The sequence below is a fragment of the Aulonocara sp. 'chitande type north' Nkhata Bay genome, linkage group LG6 (assembly GCF_057382095.1).
Source record: "Aulonocara sp. 'chitande type north' Nkhata Bay isolate Kocher_YH1m ecotype deep benthic linkage group LG6, A_spYH_male_GT1.1, whole genome shotgun sequence".
Lineage (NCBI taxonomy): Eukaryota > Metazoa > Chordata > Actinopteri > Cichliformes > Cichlidae > Aulonocara > Aulonocara sp. 'chitande type north' Nkhata Bay.
Window position 1 is genome coordinate 33,336,195 of NC_141349.1, and position 15,485 is coordinate 33,351,679.

The following is a 15,485-nucleotide window of genomic DNA, read 5'->3' on the forward strand; positions in this document are numbered from 1 at the left end:
ACTTCGCCTATACATTTTTCTCATACTTGTTGCTGTTCATTGTATCTCTAAAGCCATTTTTGAAGCCATGACGACATCTTGTATTTCTACACTCCCTAAACTTGCTCAAAAGCACTCAAAGCATTTTCTCTTTCTTCACTCTATGCTGGTGAGGAATATGAAAAATGTGTCCTCTGGTTTTCCGTCTCTCTTTATCACCAAAGCTGTTTTTCATGCATGAACTCCAAACAATGTGACGAAAATCAGGTTAGGACGCTGTGAAAGGTTGTACACTACATCAGATAGTGTGTTTTGAGTTTTAAAAAGTGGGTGCTGTGTGCACTAAGAATGCAAAAGGAAGTTCACAATACACCCATACACTTTTTACGAATTCATCAACTCTTCCCTACATTATTCTCATATTAACACTGTCAGACATCTTGCAGACTCTTTAACAGACTCCAATCACACAAGCCTAGAGACCAGTTGGAGACTGAATGAGTTGGTGGGTGGTTGCTGAAAGTTAACTGCTGTCGTTACATGAAACTGGTCACAAAGAGGTATATGGTGGTCCACCCAAAAAAACCCCTAAAACCGAAAAAAACTAACATTTTTGTGATTTGTTTGGTCGCTATCAGACTGTCAGGGTTGCCTGTATTGTCCATTGAAGACACTGATATGATGGTTGGCCACAAAAGGTACAATTAACAAAATGGCAAACCAATACAGATTATGAACTTGAACAAAATATAAAATCTGGCCTTAAAACAACTGCTAAGCATTTGGACGAAAAGTGATTAGCAGAATGATAAACAGAAGTGTCTTAAAGGGAAAAGAAAACAGGCGAATGTTGCCTTTCGGTACACGTTAACAGGCTATACAGTGGGAACATTAGCACAGTCTCCAGCTGAAGGAGCATCTTCCGGCTCTGTACCTGTTGAGCAATCAAAGCAGGAAATAGACTAAGTCTCTACAACTGCAAAACACAGACCACAAACTCAACCCCCCAGTGGGGAATAAGCTAAGCCACAGATGACTTAACCACCAGAGAAACACATGGCACACATTTCCCCTTGCAATAGTTGAATACAGTCCAATTCACAAGCCATCCATGCAGAAGACAAACAAACAATCCAGGCAACCAAGATGTCAACAACTTGTCAGCCAGGTCATTCATTCTAATGTTTGCTTTTAAAAGATCAACGCTTCACATCAAATGCAAATTTACATATGGATGCTTTACACACACTCTGGATTTAACCTTGTAAGAATGTACATAGTGATGATGCAGATAAGCTGAGAGACTCAGCATCAGGTATAGTTAAATGAAGACATGCATTTGAAGCTAAAATCCTAAAATATGAATAATATAAAGAAACTATTTCTAGGCACTTTAGGTATTTAGACTGTGATCTTTCAACAACACTTTCAGGAAGTTGTCATTCAGAAGTACAACAGTGACCCAAAGCACACAACAGGGTCATAAGGACATCCTCAAGATAAGAACAAGACCTGCAACAGATGGCATGGCCCCCACAGAGCCCTGATCTTCACATCATCATTCAGGGATTACACGTGGAAACACTGAGACAGTCTTAATCTACAAGTCACTACACTTAACATGTTGTTAGCCAATTAATATAAACGAATGATAACATTAATTTGTTAAGCATCATAACCATTTTCATTCAACTTTCAACAAAGCAGCACAAGTTGCAAGGTACAGTAATGGCACGTCAAGTACCAGTTGAGTCCTGCAAAAGTGTGTCACTATCATAACAAAACTCACACATTACGCAAAATGTCATGAAATTTGCTTCATGAGAGCCCTAGATAACAAAGGGCTATAGTACACATTTGTTGTGATCGCCTGATGGCTTAGATGATATGGAGTTTTTGTTTAGGTTCCTGCAAGAGTAACGGTGATAACACTGCTGCAACAGACGCCAAGCCCCACCCATTTGATATCTCACAGCTGGAAAATTGCCACAAGATAACTTTATCAAAGCCCTGCATTATTTTGTGACATCAGAATTTCCTCCTGAGTTTACATCCGACTTCATTTTAAAGCTCAATTTTTGCCTACAACACAAAGTGGTGAAAATGTGATGCTTGTTCAGGTCGCACAACAAATAAATGTGCTTAATAAAGAACCCAGGCAAGAATTTTAATGTGCTAAATGTATACAAGTTAATAATACTTGTGTGTAAGACTGTAATACATTCCAAGCATCTCAAGTTATTGTTGAATTTAAAACCAAAGGTGACATGTGCTATTTGTTATTTTCACTGGGGAATTACCCTTTACCGGGAAATCTACCATCATACGTACGTCATAGTCGCACACCTGTCTGAAATCCTACACCGTAACTTGATTTGCACCACCCTAGAAATGCAAGTACACACCGTGCTGACGTAGCCCGCAACAACTGTGATTGGCCTGTTCAGGACCCTTGATTCTTCCTGCGTATTTCCGACTACTTTAGGTCACAAAGGAATGAACAAAGAAGTAGAAAAATAAGTTTTTTTCTTTTTCTTCAGAAAAAAGAAAAAGAGGAAGAATAAAAAAAAAAAAAGAAAAAAAAAAAAGAAAGAACCTGACCACAAAAAAGTGGGGATCCATGAGGGAAACAAGTCCCAGTGTTTTGTTTCCATTGGCTGGCACTGCATATAAAACAGTGGGAAAACACCACATAATAATGAACACTAATTGCACCAGCACAAGCATAAATGGAGTCAACAGCTTATCGTTCATTCCATCTTTTCAACAACAGTGGAGAGTATGAGATAGGTCAGACCTGGGCATGGTATGGCCTGTGAGCAACATCCGGCGCATTGATTGTACCAGACCATAAGGTCCATGGGAAAATAGGATTTAAACAAAAATCCTAATAAGTACATGTTATGCAAGCAACACTGCGAAAGCAAGGAGGAGTTTTCTTTAAAGATATAATGCATTTTGGGGTCAACTTGAATGAGAGCGTCAGAGGTCAAATGTGACATGATATTTGAATGCAAACTATATTGTGATATTTAGAATACCCATATATCAGTATCATTTGTTTGTATTGACAACATTTACAAAAGAAAGTTGAATTTTATGGACAGTTTTAACGAGAAGACATTTTATGAAGGAATCCCCATGTTTCATTCCCCACAGCCCCTTTTCCATTAGAAGAAGACAAATCCTTTTATTGTCATTCAATAAAAGTTATACATTCATAAAGAGTAAGTATTTTATAAGGCTGTCATGTTTCTGTATCATCCCTTTCCTATTTGACCCAAAAAGATCAGCCTCTTTAATGATCTGTTATTTTTAACATTTTAAGAAAATTATATTGTACAATTTGTCATCCAATTAAAGAATATTTGCTACATCAGTTTGCCTTGCATTTTATCTGAAACATAAAAGCTTAAATACGCAGTAACTAAAGCTTTCAGACGGTGGTCGCATCAATTATTATTTGTCTGTGAGACACTCACAGGTACAAACGATATGATTTTAACTGACATGGAATATTTGAGACACCAGAGTTAAATTCTTCCACTGAGTATATAAAGTGTATGTAAATGTAAATTCTGTCATAGTTGTACCTTCAAAATAAAATGAGACGAGTCACATGAGCTTGTTTATTAGCTAAAGTTAGCATCGTTGGTGGCTAAAAGGACTAAGCACATGGCTGTGGTGTTGGCTGTCCCAGATACATCACATGCAGATGAAAAAATACAATTTACTCAGATAAAAGTCAAACATAAAATTAAGATTTTATGCATTTCCTTCGAACATTACAACTGTAGCCACTACTGTTGCGGTGGCTAGGCAACAGGAACTGCCTAGCAACATAAACGAAAACAAACAACTTTCTTTTTTTTTTTTTTTTTTTTTTTTTTAAAAAACCGGCAATGACAGAAATGGCTAGGGGAAAAAAACAAAAACCCTTTGTTATAACGTTCATGTCGCATATTAATTACGTCGCTGGACGTGTTGCTATAACAACAACTTCACACATTAGGTAGTACTGGATGATAATAGAAAACCAATCAATCCGAGTTGGTACTTATGGAAAAGTGGCTTATATGTCTGTATTGTCAATTCAAACAATAGCAGTGACTAACATGTTTTTTTAAATACCTTTATATAGCATTATCATCACTTTGACTTTTCAGGTCAATCCAGTGCCCTTGAAGGAAAGGTCAGAGGTCAAATGGGAAATTATATTTTAAATCTTTATACATTTAGCATTTGTTAACAATACACACCAGAGGGTTTTCTCAAGGCCTTTTGTCAAATTTCGGTCAACAAATGATTAAGATGACTCTGGATCTTGGTGGATGCAAGCCAAATTTTAATGGATTGTTAACGTGATCCAACTCTACACCTCTACAAAGGTTATTTTTTTGTTTTTTCCTCTCTCATTCTCACTCTCAAATCTACCTTCATATGTGAACAAACATTGTCTCAGTGACGAAGTTTAACAAATCCATATAGAGATTACCTTTCAGCGAGGATTACCTGTCTGCTCTCCTTTGAATTTCCACCTCAGATTTAAACCAGACTTAAACCGAACACACTTATTCAAATTGTTAAAACCTGGCATCTACTCTTGCCAGGAGCAGTTTATACAGGGATCAAATTAAAACTGACCAAAAATGAATCCAGTTTATTGAACTCAATTCTGCTTGACAGTTCACAACAATCCCAGTTTCTCATGTGATCCCATGGGAAAATTAATTGCCCACCCCTTTGATACATATTCCTCACACAGTCTGGTTGCCACTGGCCATGTAATAATAGGCAGATTCCCTTAAATGGCATCAAATACATGTGGAAGAAATCCCTGGAGTGTTTGCTCAACTGGCTGCAGCTGGCCTACACCAACAAACAAGCAGCCATCACACGACTAACAATTTCTTTTCCCGAACAAACTGTCTTCTACAGAAAGAAGAACAACAATGCACTCTGGGGACATTTTTGCAATGCTGATCTGTGAGAAAACATGAAGAATGCTTACAGAAAATACCTTTATTGGTATGCAGCAGCTGGAGGGGACCTTTTATTTGAGATTGAGGATAATCCTTCACAGCTCATCTAAAAGAAAGTGCTTAAGAGTAATAAACACCTATATAGCAATCCGAGTCAAGAGAAAGTAACACTGCAACAATAGTGCAGCAAAATCAGCTTGGGCATCTCTGTACACAGCTGTAAATCCTTTAATACAAGTGTATTATCCATTTATAATCTGTTATATGCATAATTCTATACAAGCAAGATTTTTGTCACACTGCAGCACTTTCGCTAGAAGAATATGCAACGGACAAAAAAACCTGCTTCTCGCAAATCACATCTGAAGAAACCACTTAAAGATCAACTAAAGATCATAATAACTTATGAAGGATCACACTACAATCAATTGATTTCCTTGCACTCTATCCTGTATGGTGTTACTCTATACTAACAGCTCCAGTTGGTAAAATATTAGTTATATTCACACTACCAAGACCTGTGTCTAGACAGCATTCTCTTCTGCAGTGCGGTAAATATGCCAAGTATAGACTGGCACAGAAAGGAGACCGATCCCTCTCAACCCCTCCTTCTGGAAGTCGGTGCATCACTCAGCACTTTTACAAACTCCACACACACGGACGCACGCAGACAGCTGACTCTGTGAAAAAAAGCTCTGTGCACATTGTTGAATAAAGCCACTTTCACACAAAACCCCAAACAGTTAACTGTATAAAGATAACAGTGTAGTACAGATAGAGACACGCTTACGTTTTGAGCAGTTTAAGTTATTTTAATAGTAAAACTGAGAGTATCTGAAAGAGTTTTAACACAATATAAAACTATTAAAGATTAACTACAAAACCATAAGATAAACTTTTCAGACGTGACTACTGACTCCAACAATCTGTTATCAGCTTTCTGTCATTCAGACAGAATGCTGGGTAGTCAGTCTGTCGATGCTTTCTTGGTCATTAGCAGACAGGCGTGCATGGGTATCTAATCATTTGTATCCATACAGTTCAGATTTGCGCACCAAGTCTAGCCAGATTTCTGAATTTACAGTAAATTACAGAAAGGCGTGTCAAAGGTCTGAATGGATCTCTGGACATTTTTGGGAGAGCCGGGTTGGGAAATTTCAAGTTGCTTTTGCTCACGTGAGGAGGAGACTCACTTTTAGAAATCTCTTATTTAGATCATGGTGCTGCCTGGATAATGCTCTAAAGGAGAGTCTGGATATCACACAGACTTTGTACCATGGAACTGGCATCTTAAAGACAGTTTTATACAGTTTGGACGTTTGTGTTCTTACATGCAGTTCCACCCGGTAACAAAGTTCAGGGCTGCAGTGCATGTGTGAAAACAGCTTTTGTTTTGCCATTTCACTGAGTACAAATGAGAGCACCATCCAGGTGGGACCGTCTCAAGATGCTGCCCAATCAACAACATATCTCACTGGGTGATGAGAGCAGGCTAGTCTCTGAACAACAGCTAATTATGGCTGTGTGGACACCAAAATTACTGTTATTTCCCCTGGTTCAGTCATGTGAGACATGACAAACAAAGCTGCACTAATCCTATACATCTAAAAGAACGCTTAGTGCTCTAACACACTCCACACAACTGTTATTAACTTTAAAGATTAATGAGTCCTTTGCACACTACAGTACTCAAGTAATCCTACATTTTTTGTTGAAGTCATCCACTCCTTGAATCCTGCGATAAGCCGTGGACAAAAACGGAGCACAACAGAGGAGAGGGCCCGACAGTTTGCTGGGCTGAATGCTTGCTGGTATCCATTTACAGCCAAAGCCCTGCTATCAGTGTTCTGTCAGCATTTCCCACCAAACGGCGAGCAGTAAGAGGAGAGGAGCAATAGGGCACTTTCACTGATGTTAACTACCAGGGAATATATAAACATTTGAACTCATGACCAGGGGAAAAGGAAAAAAAAAAGGACACCACACGCACACACAATAAAATAGAAACAGACTAATGTGGAGACTCCTCAAAGGGAAAAGGATGGATGTGGATTTCTTAACATAATAAGACAGTTAATGGTTATAAGGAAAAACCCCTGACCTTACTTCAAATGCCATTTGCCCACATGTCAGGAAGTTCAAGTTTATTCCTTAAAGGAAGTATAAATTCACAGGACAACATCAAAACTGCTTCACAGTTGCCAGCTCCTATGCAACATCAGATACTCCTCTTGAAGGGAAACATTTTGACAAACAAGTCCAAACAGCAGGATGACACAAACTGCAAATTCCGGTCATTAATCTCACGTCTTCACTTATTCAAAGCAACCACAACCAATTAAAACCGGAATCACAGACTTTTGACAAAACTATGTCACCAGTGTCCAAACACACACACACAATCCCATAAAGTTATCGCTCACACGCATGTTTACGCGACTCTAGTCTAGTTTTACACTTGTATAGGAGTCATAATAAGTAGTCACTAATCCCTGTTTGAAGGGTAAATAGGCATTAAGAGCAGAGCTAATGTTTAAAATAAAGAGACACATTCAGATTCACTTCCTGGAGCCCTCGCTGGTAACAAAGCTGTGCCTGTCTGAGCAGCTGTGTTATTTAGCACAGAGAAGAAATACACGCACACAGACCAATGCATGAACCTACTCGAGCGTGAACAGGGAAGCCTGCTTCTCCCTCAAGGTTCAGGTAGAGACAATAAACTTCTGTGGAGGCAGAGAGGGTGAGCAAGGAAGCAGCGGGCCTGTGTGTGTATTTTAAGGAGTTTGTTTCCTCCATTGACAGAGATAAAACGTGGCCTAGAAGCAACAATGGGAAGTCACCGCCCAGGCATCACCCTCTGTCAAATGTGCTATTTCAGGTCGACGGCAGAACAGCACGAGTGCTTAGGAGCTTCAGTGTTTGGAGGAAATTTAAACACACAGATAAGATAACATCTCGGCTCACAGGCGATCAGTCAAGATGAACTGCGTGAGTCATCTGCAAAACATTTGACTTTAACTGAAAAAGATCGTATCAATATCAGCGACTTGCACAATGAATTGACCGTAAAAACAAAAACGTTGTTATGGCCACTTTAGCTACTGTGAACAAGGAGGTAATTTCCTCCTTTACTTTATAATGCTCAGCTGTCCTTATTTCTAACCAAAGCTCATGTTTAAATTTAAAGTGACTCTTGTTTCACTGGAAATACTTCAGTTAACCTTGGTAAACAACGCCGCATCATATTTCTATGTCTCAGCATTTCTGGCATCTGCATTGAAATCTAAAAGAGTCTTTAACTACTTTTGAGTTTGAATTTAGCCGAGATTTACAGTGTTTAACAATGTTGGTAACACCTGTGACAAGCACAGGTGATAAGTTCCCAGCTGCATTGTAATATCTTTGCATGCAGTCTTTATCTCTCTTTAATATTTCTGGGGTTTCTACGCTTGTAATAATCATTCCCGTGTACTGTCGTCACTCTTAACAGTCACAGAATATCAGATTACCTCAAATCCACACACATGAAAATCTTCCCTTCCTTGTTGACAACAAAATGCCATGCACACCTCGAATCCACACTGCAGGAGAAAAAAAAAATATTAATATAGTCACCTCCTTGTCCAGGGTGTAGTCTGGCCCTATGGTAGCTAGGATGGGCTCCAGGTTCCCATGACGCTGATAAGAATAAGTGGAAGAGAATGAATGGATGGAATGTAGTCTGAGCTTCCACGTACACTATATGGATAAAAGTACTGACCTGCATACGCATTACAGGAGCCGTTAAGCCATAAAAGTTTATGACATGAGGCTCTCGGCCCACAGTTTTTATGCTGATGTTAATGCGAGAGTAGGTTTGAAACTCTGCAGTGATTGAGTCAGCACAGCGTTGGCGACTTTTACACACCGGTTGCCTCAGCATTCATTTCCCCACTTTGTCACCTCAGGTTGCGGAATTCAAGGTCTCCAATTTTCAATAATAACACTTCCTTGTAAAATATCTTGGAATAAATTCTACAAACTGAGATCTTTCAACAGTGGCATCCAACTGCAGTACCGCACTCAAACTCAGAATCAGAACCAGAATACTTTATTAATCCCTAGGGAAATTATGTCAATGTAGGATGTTGACTTCTATGTATCATGTAAAATCTGTGAATTATTTAGACATAAGGGCCTGGGGTGATAATCAGCCTGGAAAATTAGGAGGGCGGCATATATTTTGGACTTTTGATTTTATTTTAAATCTTACAGCTTTTCCTCCTGATAAACAGCTTACCCACTTCATGGATGTCCCACCTGTAGCACAGTAATTAAGTAGCACGACAATTCCTGTTTTTCCCCACAATCTACTATAGAAATGAGTGTTTTTCTGTGAATTAACAGAAACCGTCTTTAAATTCTTAGTTTAAATCATGCTGACACACTTCTTTCATTTGTAACAGCAGAACTTCATGTAGAAAAACCAACATATACTTCTGAAATTTCATCTTTTTCTTATTTTAAAGAGATCTTAGTTAAACCTCTTCATGCTGACAGAAAGGGGAGTTTCACCGGTCTAGCCCACTCAGGATCAAAGGGGGCTGCATGTGGCCCACCATGTAACACAAGGTTAAAATCCCTACTTTAGAGCAATCCACTTTTTTGGGGGACCAATAAAATGAAATTGAATTCATAGATTAATAGTTGTGTTTCTGGTACTTTTTTCTGAATTTCAGCAGACACTTTATCAGTTACTGTATTTATTTATTTCAAACACAGTAGCATGACTATTCAAAGACTGTCAGTGAACTAAAACGTCGAAGTCAACATCCTGCTCCTTAAACAAACTTTTAAAGGGACACAAAGGTGCTTTGTAGTATTACATCCCACAAGACAGTTCCTCTGAATGAAAACGGTAAAAGAAGCTCACCTACTTTTACCTTTGGCACAGAAAGCAGTGGTGCATGTCACACGGAAGTAGACAAAGACATTCAAAGCTTCAAGCTTCATTCTTCTCTCCACTCACTTAGTTTATGCTCATACAACTAGCAGTAAAATAGCTCCCTGGATACAAAGCCCGTCACATTAATTCAAGGCTAGGACTCGGAGCACAAATCACTCAATCCTGCTTTCAATGTCATTTCAGAGATGACTACATTTTCTATTTTGACTTTCAATATTTTCATCTATATTAACGTCATTAATTCTTCTTGTTGTGATCAGAACTGTTGAATCATATTTCTGCTGCTTCTTTCAGGACACTGGTCCGCTTTTCATTTTTCTCTTTCATCTACACAGTCTTATATTTACAAAACAAGAAATACAATAAAAATAAGATGCATGGTGCATAATGCATTTGATGAGCATCATCCTAATAGTGTTGCAACCAGTCACAAATTTTACTGGTTCCTGTGTAAAAGAAAGTTTATTTCATTAAATAAATGAATCCCAATCTGGATCCTGTTGTACGATTCCTCTGAAAAACAGATCACATGCCAAATTAAGGTAATCCATAACACAAGACACACACAGACACACACACACACGACTGCTAATCACCCTGTAATTATAGCTGGTAATGACAGAGTTACAGACACACTTTAACGGGCCCCTGTTGCTTCACCCACACAAACAATCACAATCCAAGGCCGGGCGTCTCAGCTGCTAACCGTTACCGTATGTCCTCACCGCCAGACACTGCCTTTATAGTTGGGCACAGGCTAAACAGCAGAGCGCTCTGAATTGCTCCATGGCTACACAACACAAGCTGTGCACTGAATTAGTTTTGGTGTGAATTACTTGACATTTTCTCAAAGCTTTCGCTGGCATCAATGCCTGATTGAGTGGGACTGGCAAAACTGGACTGTCCGATTCTGCTGCCTTCAAAACAAAATTCACTTTAGAAAGTTTTTTGTTTTGTTTTTTTCCTTTTTTAAATAAATGGCCCCTGCTTAGGATTCAAATCACAGCACTCACCGAGTCTCGGTACACAGGTTCAGCTCCATCAGCGCACTATGGCCACTTATGAACAGGGTTCACGTTTCATTTAAATGATTAACTCAAGGATGCAGCTGCCTTTTCGTACTACATGTTAAAATTTCTCATGTGGCCCTTTTTCCCCAACTCACTGAACACAGCTGACAAATCCAATATACCTTATAAGCAAGCGTTCCATTTTGTAACCTTACACTTGGGTTATGCTCACAGTCAACTACTACATGTGTGTGAATGTTGCATTTCTAGTTTTGTAAGGTTACAAAAATTGGTAATGGAAGACAAAAAAACTCAGGTTCAGAAATTTGGGTCTGACAAACAGTTCTAAAACCAAAGCTGTAAACAGGCTTAGTTATACTATTCATAAAGCTGTTTGGACATACAATTGTTCAGACAGTGTTGGAGGAACTTATCTAATTCAGGGTTAGGGGGTGACTGTCCAGTCTCTGATGAAGCACACGGTTAAGCTCATACGGGGATACATTGTTTGGCTCCTCCACATATCCGTAGTATGCTATGTTGCAGATTTCCCCAATAATTTGGGACGACACTCATAATATAAACGAGGCAACACGGCTTTTTCCTATGAGGCAACATCCCTAACCTTTGCACCACCTTGTCGCGTACACGTTCCAATAATCTGCTATAACACAGACTTGGTTCTACAGAACTGGCAGATACAGTGTGTTTAATGGTCAGTGCGACTACATCACATATTCAAGTTCTCACATAAAAGCCTGCAGGATTAGGTCAAAAGCATGAAAATAGCTTCAGTATCATGGAAAAAAAAACTGATGCTTTCTATAAAATATCCTATTATTTAAAAATGGAAAACAGCAATAAAACCAAAACTTGGATGTAAAAAACATCTTGTATCCTCTTTCACCCCTTTAATATTTACAGCAGCCGAATAGATTTTTTTCCGCACTGCAGTAGCTTACATAGATTTCCTTGCAGAAGACAAGAATATACTCGTGTCCTGGATTTCAGTCGGATAATGAAGCTTTTTTTGAAGTGGCAGTCTTAGGGGAAACAGAGCGGAGCACTGAGCAGGAATGTTTCGCTATCACAGTAACAGTGGCAGCAGTCATTACATAAGACCATGATAAAGATAAATCAATTGAATGTGTTTTATAATAAAGTGGACCAATGTGCTCTAGCCATTAAATTAAGCAGTTCATTTCAATGCAAATCTTTTCTAAGTCAATCACTTCACACCAGACTGAACCTTTGTCTGGATGGGTACCAGTATCCGGTGCCATTATGGCACCAGTTCTGACATAAACGGTAGTAACCAGACCGAAATGCAGCGCACATTTTGGTGTTTTACTTCGGTGCTTTTTTTTTTTCCTGAGATGTCATACATTTTGGATTCCAGCCAATCATTTTACGTTTCCGAGGATAGTAGGCGGGCCCAGGTACGTACATTCTTTTAGAACAGAGCTACAGATTAAAAATGCCCAAAGCGAAGCGGTCAAAGTCGGGTTTTCTTCACAGCAAAAGATGCAAACTCAGCAGCCTGCAACAAGTGCTTTAAGCCGATACTGTGCAAAGGAGGTAACACCTCGAATCTGATGAAACACCTGGCGACGAATAGCATGTTTTTAAAAGCCGAGAAATGCGCCGTATTTGATAGCTTGCTGCGAGACCTCACACCGAGCACATCTGTGCGTGGGTTGCCTGTTATCGGACCCGGAGTTAGCAACATCCCCCAAAAAACCCGAAGAGGAGAGTCCTGGCCCCTAGCCCTGCCAGTGTAGCAGAAATGATGAGGATGATGATGGCAGCAGCAGCAGCCGTTCTTCTCTGCGTGAGTAGCTTAATGTTGTTCGTGTGTAATTTACGTTGAGTAGGCTAACCACGTTATTACATTAATGCACGTAAGGTGAACTAGCAAACACTGTCGTAGTTACTGTACATGCAGCTGTCTTTTTGTTTGATGGCAGATACTCCCTTCACCCTGGCCAAAAAGGCTAAAATGACCAAAGAAAAAGTGGAAAACAGCTAAACATGAGAGGTTTTTAGACAAAGTTTGTTTTTTCCATTGATTAAGCACTGCTTCCAGCCAAAGAGTGATGCCATATATCCCCTATAGCTGCAGAAAAAGCTAACGTTGTTATCTTTTTACAATAAAACAGCTGAACATGAGAGGTTTTTGGACCAATTTTGTGTTCTCCATTCTTTAAGCACCGGTTCGAGCACCGTTTAAGCACCGGCACAGTTTCAAAAGTACCGGTTTGGTACTGGTATCAGATAAAACCTAAACGATACCCATCCCTAGTCTGCACCAGGTGACTAAACACACTTTGCTTGAATAAACATATGGAAACAAGCAGGGATTTTATCCACCAAGCAAAAAGCAAGTTTGGGGGGGATTTCTGTGCTGCATGGACAGTTGATGCATACGAGGTGTATTCCCTGGCAATCTTTCACAGGCTTGTCAGAGAAGAACTCGAGCTATTTTTCCCCCCATATGAAAAGCTGAACATTTTAAATCTTACTCGTGATCGTGTGTGTCAAACTGTGGCTGATTTATTTTTGCGTGCTTTATTAGAAACAGGAACGGCGAAAGTCAAAAATTGATGAAAAACTAAGCATGCAACATAAAAGCAAATATCCATGACATAGAGAATGCACCCCGGCAGTGCTACTGAATGAGCTCTTTTTAACAGTGAATACAGGATTTTCATGGAAGGCCACAGTCACATGGCAAATCGGTAAGTAGGCCTTTAATAAGCGCGTACGTTTATGCTTCAGGGGAAAATACATCTTCCAGAAATCTTTGTGAAATGAAGCAGAGCTTTTCCACTCACAGAGAGGAGCATTCTTTTCCACACGGAAAAAGATTTCTTACCAGTGACTTAACTCCCAGCTATAATAAATGCACATCAACACTGGGGCTGGGTTCCATATTTTCACACCGTCAGAGACGAGCAGCTGTGGAACGTCAGGAGCTTGACCCCGTGTGATAAGGTGGGAGTAGAAACAGTTTAAAACACTAATATTCAGCATGTACAATTATATATCAGAAGAAGTAGAGTTCGGGAGTTCATTGCGAGTTCGTGAACTTTCTCCTTTTCTAAAGAGATGTGATACTGAAGTCTATTCAAATAAAGCTCATTATGTACTGATGCAGCATTGAATTATCAAGCAATTATGCACTGTTCCTGTTGTCAAAGGGAGTTGCGACATTGTCGCTGAGAGCCACATGACTCCTCTGTGGTCAAGCAACGGGGCAAAACACTGAGTGGGCGTCGACCACAGAGCTGCTGTGCGTGTGTGTGCGCATTTCTGGGGGGACTATCCATTACACAATCCAAGGAAGCAGACAGATTCGATATGTCAGAGTCTGTGTCTGGATGAGGTCATTATGCACGGAGCAGAACTGCAGGCCCATCTCACCAGCACAAACACACATGCAGTCGAGCATGAGCACACAAACAGGCGCACACTCGCACGGGTTTCTATGGCAACTCCAAACAAACAGTCGGTGCATGTGGTGACCCAACCCCAACAGAAAGAAAAAGGGAGAAACCAAGACTGAGAAGCAAAAACAGAAGTAAAAGTAAGATAGAAAGTGAGATGAAACATCCAGTCACATATGCTTTACTTTCTAGATCCCAGATCCCAAGTGTCATTCATAGGAGCATCTGCACCGAATATATACATAAAAGCTCTTAAATTATATTTACCATATTCTCATAATGCTAAATCTACTCTCAGAACTTAAGAGCTCCACATCTAAAACCAGATTCTCTTGTTAAGTCATTTGGAAAGTTTCACAAAAAGGCTGAGGAACTGTGAAACAGCCTCGTCCCACCAGTATCCCACAAGCCTCTTATGCTATCCTACCACACAGGTCGAAGACAGAGCACACAGAGACCGCACATCAACCAGCCTCCCAAAAGGCATTTTCATTTAACTCCAGAAAAACGAAAGAGAACACACCAACAATAGACACGCAGCTTTGTGTTCAAGTCAAGGCCACTTATTGAGGCTTAGCAACTTCCAAGGTCAGTCAAGGTTGAAAACACCCACATCCGCAGATTAAAAGAATCCTTACATGTAGATGTTTTGCTGGTTGGAAAAGAAAAAAAAAAAAAGACAAAAGAAAAAGTTTGACCACTTTTGGCATTTTCCCATGTTTTGCAAAGTCCATCCTGCCATCACAGAACATTTGACTCTGATAAAAGGTTAGGAGGTTAAGGGTGACATTTCACCAAACCTGTACGTGCCTAGGGTATTCTATATAGAAGATAAACATAAAGATAAGGTCTCACTCTAGAGACTAAAGTATCACATGAAACCAGCTGCAGGAAAGCAAACAAGCAGCTCTTCTCAGTGTGAGCCGCTGACACCGTTTTGTGAACCGTTTTATCATATCAAACGATTCAATAACATGTTGTCAGAGGAAAAAGAGAGAGCCTCTGGGGTGTCTATTTGTTCATGAGTCCCTCAGTGTTTCCGGGCCTGTCAGGCTCGAGCCTCAGGGGTTGTGACACAAAGTCATACAAAGCATCCATCATGAAAAGTAAAGCAGGAGCAAAG

General features: G+C 39.8%; 1 protein-coding gene across 5 annotated transcripts in view; it reads right to left on the reverse strand.

Moving 5' to 3' along the window:
• add3a (adducin 3 (gamma) a) overlaps positions 1-15,485 on the reverse strand; it is a 103,955-nt gene that overhangs the window by 39,975 nt on the left and 48,495 nt on the right. The window lies entirely within an intron of this gene.